We start from the raw sequence: 11,147 nt of genomic DNA on the forward strand, positions 1-11,147 counted from the left end.
GGAATATCAAGCCTAGCCTTGCTTCTCTGTAGCTGATGCCATCTGCCTTTAAAAAATCTTGGCCCACTTCCCACCTTTCAAAGGGAAGAAGCTTGTCTCTAGCTGTGGATCCATTTGGCACACAGGCAAAGGGCCAGAGGGGCCATGGCCATCTTCCTTTGAGGACAAGAAGGCATGAGATCTAACCCCAGAATGAGGCTAGAACCAAGAGGAAATGTCTACTTCTTTTTGGGCCATGATATATGGTAAAGGCTTTCTGAAGTGTTTATGAAATCTTTTCCGGTGATTCTAAGAAAAGGAGACTAATAGGTCTCTGAGGTTAATTAGAATTGGGATCATTGAGATATATATAATCAGGAGGATGATTTCTGAACGTTTAAAAAATACATTAACTTATATCTACTGGGTATTTATTATAACAGCATGGGTCACAGTCTGTGCATGTATCAACTTATTTAATCTCTACCACAATCGTGTAAGGATCATTATGATCCTTATTTCACAGATGAGGAAAATGACTCACAAAGAAGTGGAGATACTTGCCCAATGTCACGGAGCTAGTAAATGATGGGTCCAGAGTTCACACCCAGGAGGTCTGGTTCCATAGTCTATGCTGCTAGCCATCAGGCTATCCTGGTCCTGCTGGCTCAGCTCCAGGGCTCTCTCAATCTCTTTGGAGTAGTCAGTGTCTCTTCTTATTGCTCACATATAGAGGGCTAGGGCTGAAATGGATATCAAGGATTCCCAACCACCAAGACTACGTTCACATGTGTGTGATCAGTCCATGAAAACCCAGAGCTAGAAGGGAACCTCACAGTCACTTGTTCTCATGGGTTTGGGATTAGAGCATTTCTAGCAGGAAAGAAATGAACATTGATTGAGCACCTGGTGTGTAACAACTGCTGCACTCCATGCTTGTCACAATCACCAGTAGTTTTCAGTCATTAGTAGCTGCAACAAATACAGATTATTGTAGTGCTTTACTTCCCTGAAGATTTGTTTATAGTATTATACAAATTTAGCATGTCACTCTTGTGAATGCTGTTTATCACATGTGTGACCATGAGGAAATGGACAGGAGCTGCTGGCATAAATCATCTGGTTTGATCTTTACGTCTCTCAAAGGTGGGTCTTCCTAGGTGCAATTTCACAGAAAATCAAACCGAGATGCAAATGTTAAGTTTCCTACCCAAGATCATGCAGCTAGAACATATTAGAGGCAGCCTAGAAGGCTAAATCTTGACTTTATAGTTCAGCAGTTTGATGAACTAGAAATCCTGAAGGCTTCCACTACAAAACTACTAGATCCTGCATGAAACTTAATAGTTATTTCAATGCCAGGCTCATAGTAAATAACTCTACACGAACCAAAACAGGTCTGAAAAACCACAACCTAAAAACAGTTCTATGAATGGCAAGCACAAGTCAAAGGTCAGGAGAGTTGCTCAGAGGACAAAGGCTGATATCAGGGATACCCCTGGGAGACTAAGCCTTGCGCCATCAACAGAGTGGGGAGGCTAAATCAATAACTCTGAGGTTGGGCTAAGGACCTACACAATGGTAAAATGTTCCCTGGTCAGGGATGCCCCTAACTTGCAGCAGGAGCAAATGAAAATTTACCACCAAGGAAAGCATCTTCATTTTAGTTCCCCAGGTTTGTCAGAGATTAAACCAAACATGAGCTCACAAATCAAAGATCACTACACACAGAAGAAACAAAGCAAAATAAAACTGAAGCCCTTCATCCCATAAGGGCTTTACGTATTGAAATTATCCAATACAGAATATAAAGTCATGTTGCATGAAATATTCAAATAAATTTAAAAATATAGTGACAAATATAAGCAAAAAACTGACCAAGAATATTTGAGAAGGAACCAAATAGATATTTAATAGGGGACAGAAATAATGGCTGAATTTTAAAACACAATATAAAGAGTTTAAGTAGAAGATTAGACATAGTTGAAGAGAAATCTGAATAAATTATTAAGACTACCATTAAGAATACAAAAGGAGGCCAGGTGCGGTGGCTCAAGCCTGTAATCCCAGCACTTTGGGAGGCCTAGGCGAGATGATTGCCTGAGCCTGAAGGTTCAAGACCAGCCTAGGCAACACGGTGAGACGTCGTCTCTACAATAAATAAAAAATTAGCCAGGCATGGTAGTGCACACCTGTAGTTCTGACTACTTGGAAGGCTGAGGCAGAAGGATCACCTGAGCCCAGCAGGTCGATGCTGGGGTGGCTGTGAGCGTGTCACTGCACTCAAGCCTGGGCGACTGAGTGAGACTCCAACTCAAAAAAAAAAAAAAAAAGAATACAAAAGGTATCAAGCAATAATGGAGGATAGAATGAGAAAGTTGAATAACCATCTAATTAGAATTCCAGAAGGAGAGAAGGGAGTGAAGAAAGGAAAGAGAATATTTGAAGAAAATTTTCCAGACTGAAGAGAGACATGACTCCATAGATAGAGATACAGCATATACCAACAGAATAAACAAAAAAAATTTAAAAATGCAAACCTACTCACATTTCAAAAAAGAATAGAGTCAGAGACCTTACAATCAGTAAGAGAGAAAAGAGAAATCACCTGCAAAATAATAATATTTAGCTTCACTGGAAACTTCCCAATAGCAACAATGGGAACCAGAAGAAAGTGGAATCATACTGGTGTGGGGGGGGCCTCTCAACCTGGAATTGTGCATAAGGAAAATTTATTTTTCCTAAAACAGGGTGAAATAAAGATATAGTCATAACCCCAGGATTCCAGAGCTTATGCTTCATCTTCCATACTACACTCTTGCTACCAATTCTCAGATAGTTTTAGATTTGACATTATACAGTCATATCACATTTTATTGCACTTTGCTTTAGTGCACTTTGCAAATTTTGCATCTTTTACAAATGAAAGGTTTGTGACAGCCTATATCAAGCAAGTCTGTTGGCGCCATTTTTTTTAACAGCATGTGCTCATGTTGTGTCTCTGTGTCATATTTTGGTAATTCTTTGCAATAATTAAAACTTTTTCATTATTATTATAATATCTGTTATGGTGCCCTGTGATCAGTGATCTTTGACATTACTATTAAAATTGTTTTGTGGCCCCGTGAACCACACATATAAGATGGTGAACTCAGTTAATAAATCTTGTGCTCTGACTCCTCTGCCAACTTGCTGTTACCCTATCTCTCTTCCTCTCCTTGGGCCTTCTTATTCCCTGAGACAAAACAGTATTGAAATTAGACCAACTAATAATCCTACAGTGGCCTCTATGTGATCAAGTGAAAGAGTTTCACGTCTCTCACTTTAAATCAAAAACTAGATATGTTCAAGCTTAGTAAGATAGACATGTCCAAAGCTGAGATAAGCTGAAAGTCAGGCCTCTTGTGCCCAACAGTTAGCCAAATCATAAAGGCAAAGGAAAAGTTCTTTTTTTTTTTGAGTTGGAGTCTCACTCTGTCACCCAGACTGGAGTGCAGTGGCCGCTCCCAGCCACCGCAGCCTCGACCTGCTGGGCTCCGGCGATCCTTCCGCCTCAGCCTTCCAAGTAGCAGGAACTACAGGCGCGCACTACCACACCCAGCTAATTTTTTGATTTATTGTAGAGATGAGGTCTCGCCAATTGCCCAGGCGGGTCTCGAACCCATGGGTTCAGGCAATTCACTCTGCCTCCCAAAGCGTGGGATTACAGGTTGAGCCACTGAGCCCGGCTAGGAAAAATTCTTGAAGGAAGTTAAAAGTGCTACTCCAGTGAACACACGGTAAGAAAGCAACACAGCCTTAGTGCTGTGATGGAGAACGTCTTAGTGGTCTGGATAGAATATCAAACATTCCACTAAGCCAAAGCCTAATCAAGAGCAGGGCCCTGACTCTCTTCAAATCTGTGAAGCCTGAGAGAGGTAAGGGAGCTACAGAAGAAAAATTGAATGCAGCAAAGGTGGGTTCATGAGGTTTAAGGAAAGAGGCCATGTCCATAATGTAAACGTGCAAGGTGAAGAAGCAAGTGCTGATGGAGAATCTGCAGCAAGTTATTCAGAAGATTTAGCTAAGATCACTGATGAAGGTGGCTACACTAAACAGCAGATTTTTACTATAGACAAAACAGCCGTCTATTGAGAGAACACACCATCTAATACTTGATAGCTGGAAAAGAGAAGTCTATGCCTGGATTCACAGGACAGACTGACTCTCTTGTTAGAGGCTAATGCAGTTGGTGACTTCAAGTTGAAGTCAATGTTCATTTGCCATTTTGAAAATTCTAGGGCCCTTAAGAATCATGCTATCTACTCTGCCTCTGCTCTGTAAATGGCTACTTTAAGCCCACTGTTGAGAACTACTTCTCAGGAAAAAAAATACTCATTTCAAAATACTACTGCTTGTTTACAATGCACCTATCAGCCAAGAGCTCTGATTGGAGATATACAAGGAAATGAATGTTATTTTCATGTCATACAATATCCATTCTGCAGTCCGTGGATCAAAGAATAATTTCAACTTTCAAGTCTTATTATTTAAGAAATACATTTATAAGACTATCGCTGCCATACATAGTGATTCTTCTGATGTATCTGAGCAAAGTAAACCGAAAACATTCTGGAAAGGATTCACCATTCTAGATGCCATTAAGGACGTCTGTGATCCATCGGAAGAGGTAAAAATATCAATATTAACAAAAGTTTGGAAAAATTTTATTCCAATCCTCATAGATGGCTTTGAAGGGTTCAAGATTTCAGTGGAGAAAGTCATTGCAGACCTGGTAGAAATAACAAGAGAATTAGAATGAAAAGTGGAGCCTGAAGAAGTGACTTTTAAACTCCTGCAACCTCATGATAAAACTTGAATGGATGAGGAGTTGCTTCTTATGGATGTGAAAAGAAAGAAGTTTCTTGAAATGGAAACTACTCCTGATGAAGATGCTGTTAGCATTGTTGAAATGACAACAAATGTTAGGTAGTTAGGCAGACATGAGCAGGGGATGAAGAGGGCAAAGTGTAGGAAACGGGAAGCCAGCTGACTTTTCGTTATTTACTCATTTTAGAAATTTTCTATCATGATGAGCTGAGCCAAACGCAAAAGCGGCTTGTATTTAAAGAGAATTTTTTTTTTCTTTTTTTGCCCTTAGGAATTTTTTTCCCCCCTCTTCCTCAATGTAACCTGTTAGGGAAGCTGACCTTATCTCTGCTACTGTTTAAGAGAGGACAAACAGCTGGGCTCGGTGACTCAGCCTGTAATCCCGCGCCTTTGGGAGGCTGAGGTGAGTGGATTGCCTGAGCCCGCGGGTTCGAGACCCGCCTGGGCAGTGAGACCTCATCTCTACAATAAATCAAAAAATCAGCCAGGTATGGTAGCACATGCCTGTAATTCTGGCTACTTGGAAGGCTGAGGCGGAAGGATCGCCGGAGGCCATCAGGTCGAGGCTGCGGTGGCTGGGAGCGGCCACTGCACTCCAGTCTGGGCGACAGAGTGAGACTCCAACTCAAAAAAAAAAAAAAACAAAAAAGAGAGAGGACAACCAGCCATAAAGAGGGCAAACAAGCCCAAGAAGGAACTAACCAGCCAAGACCAGAGACTAAGACAAAGGAAACTCAGTCTCTGAGCAGCCCGCTCTTTTAGACTCTTAGGTGTGGACTAGCTCACTCTGCTCTGCTTTCCTTGCTTGCAGTAAAACTCTGCCTTGCTGTCCTGAGTCTGGTGTCGTGTCCAATTCTTGTTTCATGAATAACCAACGAACCCCAAACCACCATTTCCACTGACACAAAGGATTTAGAATATTCTTTCAACTTAGTTGATAAAGCCGGATAGAGATTGAGAAGATTGACTCCAACCGAAACAAGTTCTACTGTAAGCAAAGTGTTATCAAACAGTAAGGCATGCTACAGAGAAATCTTTCTTGAAAGGAAGAGTCAATCCATGTGGAAAACTTCATTTTCATCTTATTTTAAGAAATGGCCACAGCCACACCTACCTTCAGCAACCATCACTCTGATCAGTCAGTAGCCATCAACATCGACCCTCCAGCAGCAAAAAGAATATTTCTCACTGAAGGCTCAGATGGACATTAACATTTTTTAGCTATAAAGTATTTTCAAATTAAGGTGTACATTGTTTTTCTAGACATGATTCTATTCACACTTAATGGACTACAGTATAGTGTAGACATAGCTATTGAAAGTTACCTATAGAAAACTAGAAGAAACTTAACTTATTCTTAGTTTAGTCTTTTGCCTCAGCATAACCATTAGAAAGCATTCAGACATTCTACTGAAAACAAGCAGCAGCCTATCCCATCCCTCCTCAGCAAATCTCCATGAGATGCAAGACCAGGACAGCCCAACATTTCAATTCATGGTTTAGCATAGTAATCTCTAGTAAACTTTTAGGTTCCTTGTCAAGGCCGAAGATCAAAGATCAACCTTTGGCTGGCCAAAGTCATAAAAGTAATAATATGACCACCTTTGGTCATGGAGTTTGTGAGTTGCAAATGTCTGAGTTTGTAAATTGCAAATGTCTAACAAGTCTCTTGCGGGAACCGCCCCCCCGCCCCAGGATTAACCTAATCAGCACTTTGTGTCCTATGTGACACGAATAAACACAGCCATGGCAGCAATCATGTGACTAACCCACCCATCTGCCTGCTGTCCATCACTTGACGTCAGTACCTACGCTCGCCTGCCTCTGTGATGACGTGGAACCAGACTACCACCCAATCACCTTAATGATCTTCCCCCATCAAGGGAAATGGTTTAAAGGACTCAACCACAAGCAGTCAGTGGTCATTGCCTTGATAGACTCTGGTGTGGACATGTGTTCTTTGAGCTATGGCTGTTGCTGTTTCCTGGCTCTGCCCCCCCAACCTTGGGGAGGTGAATCTTCTCTCTCCCTTCTCTTTCTCTCATTTACTTTTAAATAAACTTTTCTTTCTCTCTCTCTGTGTGTGTTACAATTCTTTACATTTGCTCCAATCTCTGGGTTACCAGTGCTGCGCCTCCTGCATGCCGCCCTCACCCTATCTGTACCCTAACAACTATTATATGCACTGAAAAACCAAAACATTCCTGTGACTCACTTTATTGTGATAATCGCATTTCCAATGATCTGGAATAAACCCACAATATCTACGAGGTATGCCTGTATTACAATTATTCCCTTCCAGGGAATTCTTCTTGCTTCTTCTGTTTCTTCCTGCCTCTGCTATTACTTTTCAGGTCAGAGCATTTTCATGAACAAAACATGCCATTTTCACTGGCTTGTATTTGAGGGAGCTACAGGGTCTAAACCTTTGGAAGTTGTCATTCATGAAAGACTCTGAAGATGTCAAAACCTTGCACCGTACCCTAGTGGCCATCTGCCGCCAACAGGGGAGATGGTGACTGGCATGGAGCATACCACGAAGACCCTTGTACACTTTCTAGAAGCCTTTTGTGCACCCTCAGAGGCCGCAGCTTGGGTAAACTCTGTGCCTTTAAATATCATCTAATTAGAGTGAACGGAACCTGCAGGCGCAGCGTTAATCTACTGGTTCCCTTCAGGCCTGGGGGCTGGCCTGGTTTTGCCTTCCATTTCTCCCAAGGTCAAAAATTACTTTGCAGTTCACTTAGCTCAATTTCCCTTTAGAGCAGCACTAGGATAGCTTTTAACGAAAGATTTTTCTCCCCCTTGAAATGCACCGAACTCTCAGCTAAGACTCCTGGCCTTAGATCACAAATTCCCCTCTCTATCCTCCCCTCCCTGGAGAACTAACGTTGAACGGTGATTGATTTGCTTAACCTTTGTTGGTACAAATATGAAAGGCAGCTACCTCTCTTCAGCTAACATTTGAATCCGTTTATGTTATTTCTCTCTGGGGGCTGGTAATTCTCGAAGGTCTTCTCTGACCCTCTTCTGCAAACATGGTTAGCTCCTCCTCCTTGCAGAAAATAGGAGGGAATACAGGAGCAAAACAGGGGTCGAAATGGAGAGGTCGTGAAGAGGAAGGAGATAGGCCAGGACTCTTGGCAATCAGGCGGCCAGAGGAGTCAGGAGAGGGGCTGCTCAGTCCCTCCCAGAATCTGTCTCAGCCTCCTCAGGTATCCCCACTTTCTTCTTTCTCTTTCCCTCTGGCCTATACCTCTACTCTGCCCCCACCCTAACATCCCTGAGTCCTCCTCTTTTTCTTGGACCCCTGGATTTTTTTTTTCCCGGGGCCTAAGACTTCACAATATTGTCCTTCCTCTAACCTCAATCAAGATCTCTCAGGATTGGTCTCCTGCAAGTCCTATCCTCTTTTCTTGTATTAGTTAAGATAACACTAACTGCTACACCAAATAAGCCTAATATATATATGTTACAAACATTATGCATTATATATTACATACATATACATTATATATATATTTGAGCCATGTATATATATACATATATACATACATATGTGTGTGTATATATATATATGGCTCAAATATGATAGAAATGTCTTTCTTGCTCACAGATTCCTTGTTAATCCCCCAAATTTTCAGGGCAGAATTGTCTCTTTTTTTAAAATGTGCTTTTATTTTAAAGATGTGGGGTGCAATTCAGGGTTAGGTATACAAACGTTTGTTATGTAGGTACCCTTGCTGATGAGGTATGCCCCTCCCTCCCCTGGCAGTTTCCCTCAACTGCCAATCCCACTCCCCCTCCCATGGCAGTTTCCCACTACTGCCAATCCTTTTCTTTGTTCAAGGTCCACTTATTAGTGAGAACATGTGGTACTCTGTTCTTTGTTTCTGTGATAGATCACTGAGTATGATAGACTCTAAATCCATCCATATGCTGCATATGCTGTGAAGTCCATATGTTTGTTCTTCTTTATGGCTGCATAATATTCCATTGTGTCTATGTACCACATTTTTTAATCCAGTCCAGCAGCATGGTTGGTTCCATGTTTTTGCTACTGTATATAGGGCTTCAACAAACATGTGCATGCAGGTATCTTTCTGGTAGAATGACTTGAGTTCCTCTGGGTATATTCCCAGGGTTGTATACCTAACCCCGAATTGTACCTCACATCTTTAAAATAGGGGGATTGCTGGGTCATATGGAAGGCAGAACTGTCTCTTAAGGGTTAATCAGGGATGAGCTGAGCATGGTAACTCATGCCTATAATCTCAGCACTCTCAGAGGCTGAGGCACTAGGATTGCTTGAGGCCAGGAGTTCGATATCAGCCTGGGCAATGTAGTGAAACCTCCTCTCCACAAAAAAATAAAAAAATTAGCCAGGTGTGGTGACATGCACCTGTAGGAGTCAAAGCTACTCAGGAGACTGAGGAAGAAGGATGACCTGAGCCCAGGAGGTTGAGGTTGCAGTGAGCCATGATCATGCCACTGCACTCCAGCCTGAACAACTGAGTGAGACTTACAAAAGCATTAATCAGGCAGAAAGCAGACTATGAAAGCCTTTCAAAGACAGTCCTGTGACTCACTGGAGTGGATGGCGTGATGCCACTGTGTTGTAGGAAATGGCCTACTGGGGTAAGCGGAGAGAACTCTGGACTCATGGCAGAGGCTGAGGGCAAAGAAGACAGCCAGAAGTCCTAAGTCAGAAGGTGGTGCCAGTCTTTTCAAAGTGACAAAGAGATGTGACTCAGAGGCCCCTTCTCTTCACCTTGCCACCCCTCAGTTCCACTGTGGTTGGAGCACTGAGTCTGTGCCCACTCACACCCCATGAGATCTCCATCATTTGCACTGATCCCTTCTCCAGCACAGCAGATTGTCCACATCCCTTCCTGATGGCTAGCAAGATGCACATAAGTTCAAACCCCTTCCCAGGTGTGCTTCTCTAAGGGAACACTGTCCCTGGGTTGATTGAGGCCTAAGGGGCAGAAGAGAGAGGGCAAGAATTTCAAGTCCCTAAACCAGAAAAGGAAACAAATGGCCCAAAATTGCAGTCTTTCATCAGAAACACCAGAAGCAATTGTTAAAATTACAAATTCCTGGGCCCCAACACAGATCCACGGTATACAAATTTCCAGAAGTAAAGTCCCCTTGGCTGCATCAACAACCCATAGATAATCCAGATGCACACAAAAGTTTGGGAACTATTGACTAAATGAGTCCATTCTAAGGAATCTGAAATGAGAGATGCTCCAGAGATGTCCTGAGATATCATAATTCTATAACATCAGGAATGGAAACGGGATTGGTAATGATAGCTAGCACTTACTCACCATTTCCTTATGCCAGGTGCTTCTTCCCTCATGCTTTACACGGTTTAATTTATTTTCTTCTGACAGTAACCTTATGAAATAGACACTACTATTTTGCTGGAGGTTTTGTTTGTTTGTTTGTTTTGTTTTTGAGTCTCTCACTCTGTCGTCCAGGCTGGAATGCAGTGGCACAATCACAGCTCACCACAGCCTCGACCTCCTGGGCTCAGGTGATCCTTCTGTCTTAGCCTCCCAAGTAGCTAGTATTACAGACACGTGCCACCACGCCTGGCTAATATTTATTGATTTATTTACTTACTTACTTACTTATTTAGAGACAAGTTCTTATTATGTTGCTCAGGCTGGTCTCGAACTCCTTACTTGAAGCAATTTTCCCTGCTCGGCCTCCCAAAGTGCTGGGATGATAGGCATGAGCCACCATGCCCAGCTGTTTCTGTTTTTAATTTTTAATTTTTTTGGTAGTACTGCTATTATCTCTATTTTATGGATTACGAAGTAGGGGCACAGAGAGAATTTTCCTCAGATCACATTGCCAGTAAGTAACAAAGCATAAATTTAATCTCAGAAAATCTTAGCCCGTGGTCTCTGCTCTTAGCTATGGTGCCACACGATTGCCCCCCCTCTTTTAATAGGTATGGGGGCCAAGAGGTGTCTAGAAGAGAGCTGAGAGGAGAAGGCTGGCAGGACTGTCGAGCTCCACCTAACACCAATCCCCTCCACACTATTAAGAGGGGAAGATGAAGGGAATCAGAGAGGGCCTCTCCCACTTGCCTTTCAGTCTGGCCACTCGGGTCATCATTTCTTGTCGCCCCATCCATGCTTCCCAGGAATGCCAAAATCTGTTCCCCTTTGCCTGCCATATTCCCTTCTCTTCATTAATACCTAACAAGATCCTGCTGACCTTTCAAGTCTCCCTGAGATGCCTTAGATAACTCTTCACCCTGACGGAGCCTATCATGACTCTTG

This window comes from Carlito syrichta, unplaced genomic scaffold (genome assembly GCF_000164805.1).
Source record: "Carlito syrichta isolate Samal-C Ts95f unplaced genomic scaffold, Tarsius_syrichta-2.0.1 Scaffold304629, whole genome shotgun sequence".
NCBI lineage: Eukaryota > Metazoa > Chordata > Mammalia > Primates > Tarsiidae > Carlito > Carlito syrichta.